The sequence below is a fragment of the Salmo salar genome, chromosome ssa03 (assembly GCF_905237065.1).
Source record: "Salmo salar chromosome ssa03, Ssal_v3.1, whole genome shotgun sequence".
Taxonomy (NCBI): domain Eukaryota; kingdom Metazoa; phylum Chordata; class Actinopteri; order Salmoniformes; family Salmonidae; genus Salmo; species Salmo salar.
Window position 1 is genome coordinate 71853982 of NC_059444.1, and position 13812 is coordinate 71867793.

Below are 13812 nucleotides of genomic sequence, written 5' to 3' on the forward strand. Positions count from 1 at the left end.
CCAATAATTATATGCATATTCTAGTTACTGGGCAGGAGTCGTAACCAGATTAAATCGGGTACGTTTTTTATCCGGATGTGAAAATACTGCCCCCTAGCCCAAAGAAGTTAACACTACAGCATACAATGACATTCCAGATAATTTTGTGCTTCCAACTTTGTGGCAACAGTTTTAGGAAGGCCCTTTTCTGTTTCAGCATGACAATGTCCTTGTGCACAAAGCGAGGTCCACACAGAAATGGTTTGTCGAGATCGGTGTGGAAGAATTTGACTGGCCTGCACAGAGCCTTGACCTCAACCCAATCGAACACCTTTGGGATGAATTGCAACACCGACTGTGAGCCAGGTCTAATTAGGTCTAATTGCCCAACATAAGTGCCTGACCTCACTAATGCTCTGGTGGCTGAATGGAAGTCCCTGCAGCAATCTTCCAACATCTAGTGGAAAGCCTTCCCAGAAGAGTGGAGGCTGTTATAGCAGCAAAGGGGGGACCACATACTTTTGCTGTCCACATACTTTTGTCCATGTAGTGTGAGGTCCAGGAACACCGCGCCCCTGACATTGACAAAACTGTCAAACAAACAGGTATTGCAATGAATGAAATTCGTAAAATAAAACATTATTTTATGAAATGAAATGGAAAAAGTCCTTGAGTCTGTGTTTCCTTTAATAGCACAAACTGGTACACTCATTAGTGCAACGGCAATGGAGTTTATAGAAATTTAAATGTTTCTAGGCTACTTGGCACTTGTGGTAAATGAAGAATGGTAGTTCGACGTGACAAGAGAGCAGCAGAGAGCTCGCATCATCACGAATACCAGGTGAAAATAATATTCTAAAAGGTTTTATTTTCTTACAGAGAGCAAATGAGGGGGTTATTAGTTCAATACATCTCAGACACCCTCAGCCACACTCACAAAGTGAAGGAATTCTCTGACGGGCATTCCAAATGGGCACTTCAGAAGCAAAAATGATGAAAGACATCAAGAAGGAGGCCGACAGAATCAACCTGAAGTTTGACCATGTCACCAAATATAAGGTCAATGCCAGGGCACAGACCAAGGCGTTTGGGGAGTTCATAAAGAGCAGCCTGAGCCAGGTGACTGCAGACAGTAAGATTGAGGAGCAGGAGAATGACCTGGGGGCTGTAATGAAGGATACTGGGGGGATGGAGAAGCTGGACTATATTGTAGATGCTGTGTAGTGTCTGGCGGTCACCTGTCTGTGTTTGAGGAGAACAGGTTCCTCTGTCTGCCTCAGAGGACAGGCCATGCCAGTGTTCAGGCTGTCATCATTGCTGCCAGAATGACCTGCGCTCTCCTCATCTATTTTAAGAGGGATGCTAAGCCCTTCTTTATAACCAGCCTCATCAATGTATAAGTACTGGCCTTCTAGGTGAGCAGTTGCATACAGATCAGCCAGGAGCTTTGTGACAGGATAGAGGAAAGGTAAGTGGAATGCCCATCACAATCCACCACTGTAGCTTGCCTAGTAGGCTATAGAGTGGTGAGGAGGAGGAGTCTACCGTGTCCGGAAGCAACTTCACTATTCATTTTCTGGATTCAGGCTAACTCAAAACATAGGTTAAGCTTTGTTTGACTATTTACAGTCACAGCTGATTTTCGGGATTGTATATTGATTCGCTCTCCTTAAATATTTGTCGTCTGATGTATTCGTTTCAGTCTCTGAATTGTTTAACCAATCTTTTCGCCACCAGCTCCTGATATCAGGCTATATCCTGTCCCAAGCCTGTTGTCCCCTGGCTAAACTAGCTGGTTAGCTCAACTATGCTAGTTTTCGTCCTCATTGCCAAACTTCATAAATACTGCACCCTCAACTTCAAAAGTCCTTTGCTACAATTATGTAACTAAGAAATTCAAGAAAATTGAAAATGATTTGTTTTGTTGAATAGCCATGACTGGTTTGAGCTATCTGTCGTGTCATAAGACAACGTTGATGAAGGATATCATTGTTACTTAACGCAGATCCAAGTTCTATTTTGAGATCCATCAGCATCATTGGCATAGGGTTAGCTGGTCGTTTCTGACTGGTCTTGGAACTGTGACAACAGGCAGCCTCTCCCCGCTTGGCTCGATGGGATATGTAGTGATTTTTCCAACACAGCCAGATATGTACACATAGTCCATTTAAAAAAAGGTTAAAAGGTACAAGACTATCTTATTTGTTGATTTAAAGCATGCTTTATTAATATAATGAGTAATCTAGGAATGTCACAACTTAATTGACACAAAAAAAATTGAACAAATAGCAACTCTACAGAGCGCCAATGGCTACAATGAATGTCAATTACTTCCTGAAACGAATGGTCCGCAGAGCTCCCCCTCACCACTCAATTAGTATTAAAGTAGTACCTTCAATGTTCTTCAGTGTCATTATACATACATTTGAAAAAAGATGCTACGATAGCCTGAAAGTAAATTTGAGGAAGATCCCCACAATTGTATTTGTTTATTTAAAATACCTGTAAAAAAAAAAACATGGTCCTACCTAGTAATTACACACGACACAGTATATTCTCTTTAATACTCTTTCTTTGGGCTAACAGGGCTGGTGTCATTCCATGGATAGAGTGCCTTTTGGGGAGTGTAATTTTGCCAAAAATAACTAATATATACACACAGTGCCTTGCGAAAGTATTCGGCCCCCTTGAACTTTTCGACCTTTTGCCACATTTCAGGCTTCAAACATAAAGATATAAAACTGTAATTTATTGTGAAGAATCAACAACAAGTGGGACACAATCATGAAGTGGAATGAAATTTATTGGATATTTCAAACTTTTTTAACAAATAAAAAACTGAAAAATTGGGCGTGCAAAATTATTCAGCCCCCTTAAGTTAATACTTTGTAGCGCCACCTTTTGCTGCGATTACAGCTGTAAGTCGCTTGGGGTATGTCTCTATCAGTTTTGCACATCGAGAGACTGACATTTTTGCCCATTCCTCCTTGCAAAACAGCTCGAGCTCAGTGAGGTTGGATGGAGAGCGTTTGTGAACAGCAGTTTTCTTTCCACTGATTCTCAATTGGATTCAGGTCTGGACTTTGACTTGGCCATTCTAACACCTGGATATGTTTATTTGTGAACCATTCCATTGTAGATTTTGCTTTATGTTTTGGATCATTGTCTTGTTGAAAGACAAATCTCCGTCCCAGTCTCAGGTCTTTTGCAGACTCCATCAGGTTTTCTTCCAGAATGGTCCTGTATTTGGCTCCATCCATCTTCCCATCAATTTTAACCATCTTCCCTGCCCCTGCTGAAGAAAAGCAGGCCCAAACCATGATGCTGCCACCACCATGTTTGACAGTGGGGACATAACGTTTTGCATTGTTGCCAAAAAGTTCGATTTTGGTTTCATCTGACCAGAGCACCTTCTTCCACATGTTTGGTGTGTCTCCCAGGTGGCTAGTGGCAAACTTTAAACAACACTTTTTATGGATATCTTTAAGAAATGGCTTTCTTCTTTCCACTCTTCCATAAAGGCCAGATTTGTGCAGTATACGACTGATTGTTGTCCTATGGACAGAGTCTCCCACCTCAGCTGTAGATCTCTGCAGTTCATCCAGAGTGATCATGGGCCTCTTGGCTGCATCTCTGATCAGTCTTCTCCTTGTATGAGCTGAAAGTTTAGAGGGACGGCTGGGTCTTCGTAGATTTGCAGTGGTCTGATACTCCTTCCATTTCAATATTATCGCTTGCACAGTGCTCCTTGGGATGTTTAAAGCTTGGGAAATCTTTTTGTATCCAAATCCGGCTTTAAACTTCTCCACAACAGTATCTCGGACCTGCCTGGTGTGTTCCTTGTTCTTCATGATGCTCTCTGCGCTTTAAAACGGACCTCTGAGACTATCACAGAGCAGGTGCATTTATACGGAGACTTGATTACACACAGGTGGATTCTATTTATCATCATTAGTCATTTAGGTCAACATTGGATCATTCAGAGATCCTCACTGAACTTCTGGAGAGAGTTTGCTGCACTGAAAGTAAAGGGGCTGAATAATTTTGCACGGCCAATTTTTCAGTTTTTTATTTGTTAAAAAAGTTTGAAATATCCAATAAATTTCGTTCCACTTCATAATTGTGTCCCACTTGTTGTTGATTCTTCACAAAAAATTACAGTTTTATATCTTTATGTTTGAAGCCTGAAATGTGGCAAAAGGTCGAAAAGTTCAAGGGGGCCGAATACTTTCGCAAGGCACTGTATATATATATATACAGAACTTCCCAACCAACGTTTTTCTGTGTTGATGTGTTATGCTCGTCGACACGCTCAGTTTTCCACCGCAAAATGGACAAAAAGAGTAGAATCCACTCAGATGCTTTTACACTATGATTTGACTATTAGATGTTCAATGATTACTTAGATTTTTTTTTTTTAAGAATAGTTTTACTATATTAAAACGAGAGTTCAGTTCACATTACAGGGTCGACCTTAGCCTGAAAACCCAAAGTTGAATTTAATTGAACTCTACATCGGGCAACAATGAGCATTTGTCCTCTCACGACCTCTACAAGCCAGCATGTTGAATACAATTATATTTTAACTTACTTTACTGGTTATCCGTGCGGTTAGTCTTTTGCAGGTAGGAATGTGAGACAATATATCCACAGGAAAGTATAATTAAATCAAACTTTTCAAAGCGCTGGTAGTGCGTTCAGATTTCTATCACCTGAAGCATGCCACAAGATGAAAATACATGCACGCAACACATGCATACTTGCAGAGCTCGTGCATCTGTTTACATGGTTCTGCGCATGCTTCAGGTGTGAATAATATGTGTCCGGGGGATCCCTGTGTCTGTGGAAACCAGGGATATCGCCCAATGCAAGCCATTTCGATCTACGGTGTCCACAGATCGATTTAAAATGGGGGCACTACAGTGTAGATAAATAAAAAAATGTAGCTTCACTGTCCGAATACATATGGAGGGAGTGTACTGTATGTATATTTGAGTACAGTAAATAGATGTTGAATCTCTCTCCCTTCTGTTAGGAAGAACCAGCCCCTCAGAATGACATTCCTGTTCCAAGGGGCTGCTCAGTGCTTCATTGGTCTGTTCAGCCAGCGCCGACCCAGGATGGAGCAGTTTCTAATCGAGCTGGAGGAGAATGCTGTGCAGCTGGACAGGATGAAACTGAGGGCTAAGATCTCCAGTGTTGTAGGCAGCTCAGTGGGGGCAGCTGGAGGGATCATCTCTATCGCGGGCATAGCTGTTCCTAGTCACTGCTGGGTGTCACTGGGTCTCACCATTACAGGAGCCAGCCTGGGGATCACCAGAAGGGTCAACAGTTTAACCACTGGTATCACAGAGATGAAGGTCCATAGCATCCATGAGAAGAAAGCCAGAGAAGTCTTCCAGAGTTTAATGGAGGATGTGGAGAGTCTCCAGGAGTGTCTGGATGATGTGGCTAGAAAGGAGGCGCTCCTGGGGCAGAGAGGGTTGGATGTCTTAGTTGGAACAGGGAAGGCTATTGGCACCTCAGGGGCCATCGGAAAAGGTATTGACTCCATAGTGGACTGTGACTCTGGTTTGAAGGCAGTGAAGGCCTTTACAAATGAAGATCAGATCATCAGCACTGGTAAGTTGGCGTGCCAGGACGGCAAAGCTCTTTCCATCCCCACCAATGTCTTATTCATTGGCCTGGATGTCGTCTTCATCTGTAAAGACAGAATTAGCCTGGCAAAAGGCAGCAAGAGTGAAAGATCCTAACTCATCCTTGCACTGTGGCGCACAGAGCTGGACTCCTGGCAGAGGATCTATGACTCGCTGTGTAGAGGTCTATTCATGTTAAAGAAGAGCCAGAGAATCCTGGAACACCCATTTTACCATCTGGATGAAATGCTGAGAGTAAATAAGTCTAAGAGCTCTATTCAATCTGTATCACTGAAAAGTTACAGATTACGCAATAGAAATGTAAAGAATTTCCGATTGAGCCGATATATGCAACGTTTACCGTGAATGCAATCTCCGCTGCCTTTACATTTCAATCACGCTGTAACGCTGAACTTCCACGATACGGATTGAATAGAGCCCTAAGATGAGTATAACATAGCAGGATGACAAAATTACTTACCAGTCTTTGAGGTCTTTGAAGAGGGGAGTTTGTGCCCCTGCAGAAGCAGTTTTCATCAATAATTCAGTATATTAAAGCTGATAATTTAAAGTCAATTATACAATTTGATGTAAAGCAACAATTTAAAAAATGTATTGATTTACCAGATTGGTCTGTAATTCATTTAGGAAGATAATCCACTGGTTATTGGAAGTAAACTAATTTTCAATCCGACATTAAACAATAACAGTTATTGCATTATCCACAGCATAGTCATCCTACCCATTGTAGTGATTTCCTTTTTATGTACTACTGGAAATGGTCTGCATATCATCTTTAAACTATCTCTGGGATTTACTTTTTAAATACTATATGTATCAGTAGAAACTGAAAGCTTTGTTTGGTGTTACAGGTATAAATTCAAGAAGGCCACTCAGAGCAGTGATATATGTTATGGTTGACCACCATGTAAAAGTAAGTGTACCGTATCTTCTATTTCTCTATATTTCATCAAATGTACTTGGGAATTGTGTATTAATCCTGCCTTTTGATAAAGACAATTCATCATCAACCTATTGTCAGTCTCTCATAGAGAGGGAAAGGGAGTACAGTAACCAAAGCTGAGGAGGGTCTGAAAGAAAGGCTTTGAGGGGAAGCTAGCTTCCATACGAAGGATTTGGAGGAAGAGACAGAGGAGGTAGAGTAGGGAGGCCAGAAGAGAGATAACATATCCACTAGATTGAGCGATGTTTATCATTAAAACCTATCAGCTGTCCACCAGACCATGCATGAGCCAACACTAACTGACACGCTTCAGTGAATATTTCCTCATAGTATTTTCTCACCATTAAAGGATCCAATTGCATTCTCATAATGTTTCCTACATTTGTTTTTTTGTCTAGGAACTGTGTAAATACATTGCACTTAAAGCAGCACTGTAATGTTACAATTGTACATATTTATCAACATTTGATAATGTACTCACTTAAATGTACATTTATGTGTGTGTTTCAACAGCATGTGTGGTGAACAGCTGGGATCCTACATCAGCCCCATCACACCTCACCTGGTCTGACCTCAGGATCATTGGCAGTCAGTGCTGTAAAACACAATAAAAGAGAAGAGGGAGATTAAGACTTTGCCGACTTCCTGATGACACACGCATAATGTGTATACTAACTGACATGTACTGTTTGATAGAATGTAGAGTATTCGCACAAATACAACACCATGACAGTTTTCCCATGTTTTGAATGCACAAATTTGCATGATTTCTCTTATTGATGTGGACCCCATGAAGAATAGCTGCTGCTTCAGTAACAGCTAATGGAGATCCTAACAAAATAAAATAAATAAAAAATGTCAATCATTATAACTGCTATTACCAAGCAAAAGCAATCACAAACTGGCTCTGATTATCACAGGTACAATGTGTGTATAGCTGCCTTTGATTACCACACCTGTTGACTGTTGCCAAGGCTACACTGGGGCAAGACACTGGCTGTAAAAAGCTATTGCCTCTCAGGCTGTCCTATGAGAGTCTTCCTTGTTTTGTTTCCTTGTATGCAACATTTTGAAAAGTTATTATTTTTCCAGGCCAAAGTCCAGAGATAAATTATATGGGCAAGGGATTTAACACTTTCTGTGCATATAGGATTACATATAAGGAACTCATGTTTAAGGATGATTTATAATCACAATAAGTTGTGTGGAAGCAAACAATATCAGTTAAAACGTATGCAAAGAGTTCTTATTGTGTTCTGTTGTACAACACAATGCTTTTGTCTTGCTGTACACGACTACAGACTGCATCACTGTGATGTCCGGTATTCAATTATGTCATGATAAAAATGAGAACGCAGTACAAATGACCAATTAAAAAATACCATTTATTTTTAAATTTAGTACAAGGGTATTTTAGAACACCAGCAATTAGGCATATTATTGTTAATATAAATGAGACCAGACATGAACAGTCCCTTTTCATTTAACATCTCTTAAAAATGTTTTCACACAAGTCAGCATCAGAATAAATTGCAGTAACATGTTTGTCCTGTTGTCCAGACCTCTGGCAGTCTATGGGGGTACCACAGGGTTCAATTCTCGGGCCGACTCTTTTCTCTGTATATATCAATGATGTTGCTCTTGCTGCGGGTGATTCCTTGATCCACCTCTACGCAGACGACACCATTCTGTATACATCTGGCCCTTCTTTGGACAGTGTGTTAACAAACCTCCAAACGAGCTTCAATGCCGTGGCCTCCAACTGCTCTTAAACGCTGGTAAATCTAAATGCATGCTCTTCAACCAATCGCTGCCCGCAACCGCCCACCCGACTAGCATCACTACTCTGAACGGTTCTGACTTAGAATATGTGGACAACTACAAATACCTAGGTGTCTGGTTAGACTGTAAACTCTCCTTCCAGACTCATACTAAGCATCTCCAATCCAAAATTACATCTATAATCGGCTTCCTATTTCGCAACAAAGCCTCCTTCACTCACGCTGCCAAACATACCCTCGTAAAACTGACTATTCTACCGATCCTCGACTTCAGCGATGTCATTTACAAAATAGCCTCCAACACTCTACTCAGCAAACTGGATGCAGTCTATCACAGTGCCATCCGTTTTGTCACCAAAGCCCCATATAACACCCACCACTGTGACCTGTATGCTCTCGTCGCTGGCCCTCGCTACACATTCGTTGCCAGACCCACTGGCTCCAGGTCATCTATAAGTCTTTGCTAGGTAAAGCTCCGCCTTATCTCAACTCACTGGTCACCATAACAACACCCACCCGTAGCACGCGCTCCAGCAGGTATATTTCACTGGTCATCCCCAAAGCCAACACCCACTTTGGCCGCCTTTCCTTCCAGTTCTCTGCTGCCAATGACTGGAACGAATTGCAAAAATCACTGAAGTTGGAGACCTCACTAACTTTAAGCATCAGCTATATGAGCAGCTTACCAATCGCTGCAGCTGTACATAGCCCATCTCTAAATAGCCCACCCAACTACCTACCTCATCCCCATATTATTTTTATTTACTTTTTTTGCTCTTTGGCACACCAGTATTTCTACTTGCACATCATCATCTGCACATCTATCACTTCAGTGTTAATTAGCTAAATTGTAATTGCTTCACTACTATGGCCTATTTATTGCCTTACCTCCTTACTTCATTTGCACACACCGTATATAGATTTTTCTATTGTGTTATTGACTGTACTTTTGTTTATCCGATGTGTAACTCTGTGTTGTATTTTTGTCGCACCGCTTTGCTTTATCTTGGCCAGGTTGCAGTTGTAAATGAGAACGTGTTCTCAACTGGCCTACCTGGTTAAATAAAGGTGAAATAAATAAAATAATAAAATGGTGTGGCTATTATTAAACTTGAGCTACTGCAGGCCGATGATACTGTATGAAGGCAGTGCGCCCTGGCGCTCCAACTGACTTCGACAGTTGAACTTGATGTGAGGAAGACTGTTCCAGGCCTACCAGAGTTAATCCTATAATCTAACAATAAAATGCTTATTATTATACAAAATATTTGGATCGAAAATGTGCAAATTACCCTCATTCTGTACATCTATATCTGTATATGTCGTGACTTCCTCCAAAGTCGGCTCCTCTCCTTGTTTGGGCGGCGTTCGGCGATCGACGTCACCGGCTTTCTCGCCATCGCCGCTCCATTTTTCATATATCCATTTGTCTTGTCTTGTTTCCATACACACCTGGTTTTCATTTCCCCAATTAAGCTACTTGTATTTAACCCTCTGTTTCCCATCATGTTTTGTGTGTAATTGTTTCATGTTGCTGTGGTGTCTTTTTACACGCTTTACTTTTGTTATGTTCCGTGTTTTGTTCCGTGCCAGGCTGACGCTGTCTTTACAGATGAAGAATACATCCAGGCCAATGAAGAGGATGTTAAGGGTGATGAGACCAGCCCGTGCTGACTTGGAGAGGGCTACCTGTCCAATGTCCGGGATATCCTCTGCTAGCTTGGGCAGGTTTCGTGCTGCTTTGGCTTCCTGGAGCGCCAACTTACTTGCGCTTGAGATCAGATCTTCTCTTCTAAGGACTTTCACTGCCTTCAAAGCTGAGGAACGGTTAACTAGGGAGTAAATGCCTTATCCGATGGCCCCAGTGGGGGCAATCACCTTCCATGCTCCAACCATCCCTAATCTGCCCCAGGACGGGCTTCATATTTCTGACCACATCCTCCAAACACTCCTGGAGAGACTCCACGACCCACTGGTGACCCCCAGGCTGACCACTGCAATGGTGAGAGCCAGTGACACCCCAGCAGTGACAGGAGTCAGAGCTAAGCCCACGATGGATAGGATCCCTCCAGCCAACCCCACTGAGCTGCCTGCCACACTGGAGATCTTAGCCCAAAGCTTCATCCTGTCCAGTTGCACAGCATTCTCCACCAGCTCGGCGGTAACTACTCCATCCTGGGTTGGCGCTGGCTGAACAGCCCAGTGATGCTCTGTTCAGCCCTTTGGAACAGGAACGTCAGTCTGAGAATGGTGCCAAAGGGGATAGCTGCCGTTTTACGGGCTCCTAACCTATTGTGCAATTTTGTGTTTTTTGCATTGTTTGTAACTCCTTTTGTACATAATGTTTCTGCTACCGTCTCTTATGACCGAAAAGAGCTTCTGGATATCAGAACAGTGATTACTCACCTCGTACTGGACTAAGATTCTTTCTTTAATGAGTCTGATGCAAAGGATATAATGTTGCTTCCAGACAAGGCCCAAATCAAATCAAATTGTATTAGTCACATGCTCCGAATACAACAGGTGTAGACCTTACAGTGAAATGCTTACTTACAAGCCCCTAATCAACAATGCAGTTTAAAAAATAAGAATAAGAAATAAAAGGAACAAGTAATTAAGGAGCAGCAGTAAAATAACAATAGCGAGACTATATACAGGGGGTACCGGTACAGAGTCAATGTGCGGGGGCACCGGTTAGTTGAGGTAATTGAGGTAATATGTACATGTAGGTAGAGTTATTAAAGTGACTATGCATAGATAATAACAGAGAGTAGCAGTGGAGTAAAAGGGGGAGGGGGGGGCAATGCAAATAGTCTGGGTAGCCATTTGATTAGATGTTCAGGAGTCTTATGGCTTGGGGGTAGAATCTATTTAGAAGCCTAAACTGGATGAGCTCCGTTTGGAACTATCCTACCAACGGGACATAAAAGTTATTGCTGAACGATGACACGGATAATATACAGTTGGCTGGGTTTTCTGTGCATCGGCAGGACAGAACAGCAGCGGGGGTAAGACAAGGGGTGGGGATGTATGTCTATTTGTCAATAACAGCTGGTACGCAATGTCTAATATTATGTAGTCTCGAGGTATTGCTTGCCTGAAGTAGAGTACCTCATGATAAACTGTAGACCACACTATCTACCAAGAGAGTTTTCATCTATATTTTTCGTAACCGTCTATTTACCACCACAAACCGACACTGGCACTAAGACCGCACTGAACGAGCTGTATAAAGCCTTTAGCAAACAAGAAAATGCTCATCCAGAAGCGGCACACCTAGTGGCCGGGGACATTAATGCAGGCAAAATTAAATCAGTTTTACCTCATTTCTACCAGCATGTCACATGTGCAACCAGAGAAAATAAAAAATAAAAAAACTCTAGACCACCTTTACTCCACATACAGAGACGCGTACAAAGCTCTCCCTGGCCCTCCATTTGGAAAATCTGACCATAATTCTATCCTCCTGATTCCTGCTTACAGTGAGGGAAAAAAGTATTTGATACCCTGCTGATTTTGTACATTTGCCCACTGACAAAGAAATGATCAGTCTATAATTTTACTGGTAGGTTTATTTGAACAGTGAGAGACAGAATAACAACAAAAAAATACAGAAAAACACATGTCAAAAATGTTTGAAATTAATTAAATTGATCGAGTCCTCTCCTGTTTTCCCTGTTCACCCACAACTGCATGGCCAAGCACGACTCCAACACCATCATTAAGTTTGTGTCGTCAGCAACGATGGTAGGCCTGATCACCGACAATGATGAGACTGCCTATAGGGAGCAGGTCAGAGACCTGGCAGTGTGGAGCCAGGACAACAACCTCTCCCTCAACATGAACAATACAAAGGAGATGATTGTGGACTACAGGAAGAGGAGGGCTGAACACGACCCTATTAACATCGACAGGGCTGTAGTGGAGCGGATCGAGAGTTTCAAGTTCCTTGGTGTCCACATCACCAACAGACTATCATGGTCCAAACACGCCAAGAAAGTTGTGAAGAGGGCACGACAACGCCTTTTCCCCCTCAGGAGACCGAAAAGATTTGGAATGGGTCCCCAGATCCTCAAAAAGTTCGACAGCTGCACCATCGAGAACATCCTAGTATGGCAACTGCTCGGCATCCGACCGTATTACAGAGGGTAGTGCGTACAGCCCAGTACATCACTGGGGGCAAGCTTCCTGCCATCCAGGACCTATATACTAGGCGGTGTCAAAGGAAGGCACAAAGAATTGTCAAAGACTCCAGTCACCCAAGTCATAGACTGTTCTCTCTGGTCCCGCATGGCAAGAGGCACCGAAGAGCCAAGTCTAGGTCCAAATATCTATGCATAGTCACTTTACCCCTACCTAGATGTAAAAATTACATCGACTAACCTGTACCCTCGCACATTGACTCGGTACCGGTACCCCCTGTAAATAGCCTCATTATTGTTATTTTATAGTGTTATTTTCTTTTTTATATTTTCTTTCGTTTATTTAGTAAATATGTTCTTAACTCTATTTTCTTAAAACTGTATTGTTGGTTAAGGGCTTGTAAGTAAGGATTTCACGGGTAAAGTTTACACCTCGTGTATTCGGCGCATGTGACAAATACAATTTGATTTGGTCGATCCTGACAGAGAGGGAAGCTGTCTATTTACTGTATTCCAATAGAATAGTTCTTGAATCTTGTTAAAAATGTCAACATAACAATTCTGTCTGCCCTCTCCTTGATGTCCCTCATCATTTCCAGTTCTGTCTCCCTCTGAAGGGCCCATTTGGAATGCCTGTCACAGAACTCCCTCACTGTGTGAATGTGGCTGAGGGTGTCTGAGATGTACTGGCCCAAGAGCTCCCTTGTTAACTCTGATCTGTAAAAAAGAGGGCTTCCGTTAGGAGCTTTACTATTGAATTAATGATAATCAGTATATCAAATTACAAAGTTGTAGATACAGAGTGCCTATCCAACTTTAACCTTTTATTGAATGGCCTTTATTGAAAACCTTTGATTCTTTGTCAACACTGCCCTCTGTTGTCTATGTAAAGTAATCCAACAACACAGTAATTTATTGCCCCCAGTTATTAATAGTCTCACCGTGACATGGCGCTCTCCCTGCGTTTTGACATTTCCCAGTTTGGTTGATATTGTTACTGAACTGAATTCTAGTTGCCTTGGTCATGTCCATTAACTGTGGATCAAATAGTCAACAATCATGAAACATCGAAGTATACATTTCTCTTCTGAAATAATTTAGAATCAGTATTCACAGACATGGCATACATGGTGTTTAGATACTTTTCGAAGTACAACATTTAATTTGTGTAAAAAAAAAGGGATTTATTAAATCTCACTCACCTTAACTAAGACCCTTATGCACAGAGACAAAACTGGAATGTAGTCTCCTTAAATAGATCAGCATGCTTCGATTCGGCTGGCGTCTAGCCGAATACCAAACGAGCGGGG

General features: G+C 42.1%; 2 pseudogenes; one reads left to right on the top strand and one right to left on the bottom strand.

Moving 5' to 3' along the window:
- The first annotated feature begins 865 nt into the window (after positions 1 to 865).
- LOC106601571 (uncharacterized) lies at positions 866 to 7150 on the top strand (annotated as a pseudogene).
- Positions 7151 to 9797: 2647 nt separating this feature from the next.
- On the bottom strand, positions 9798 to 13812 carry LOC106601570 (uncharacterized; annotated as a pseudogene).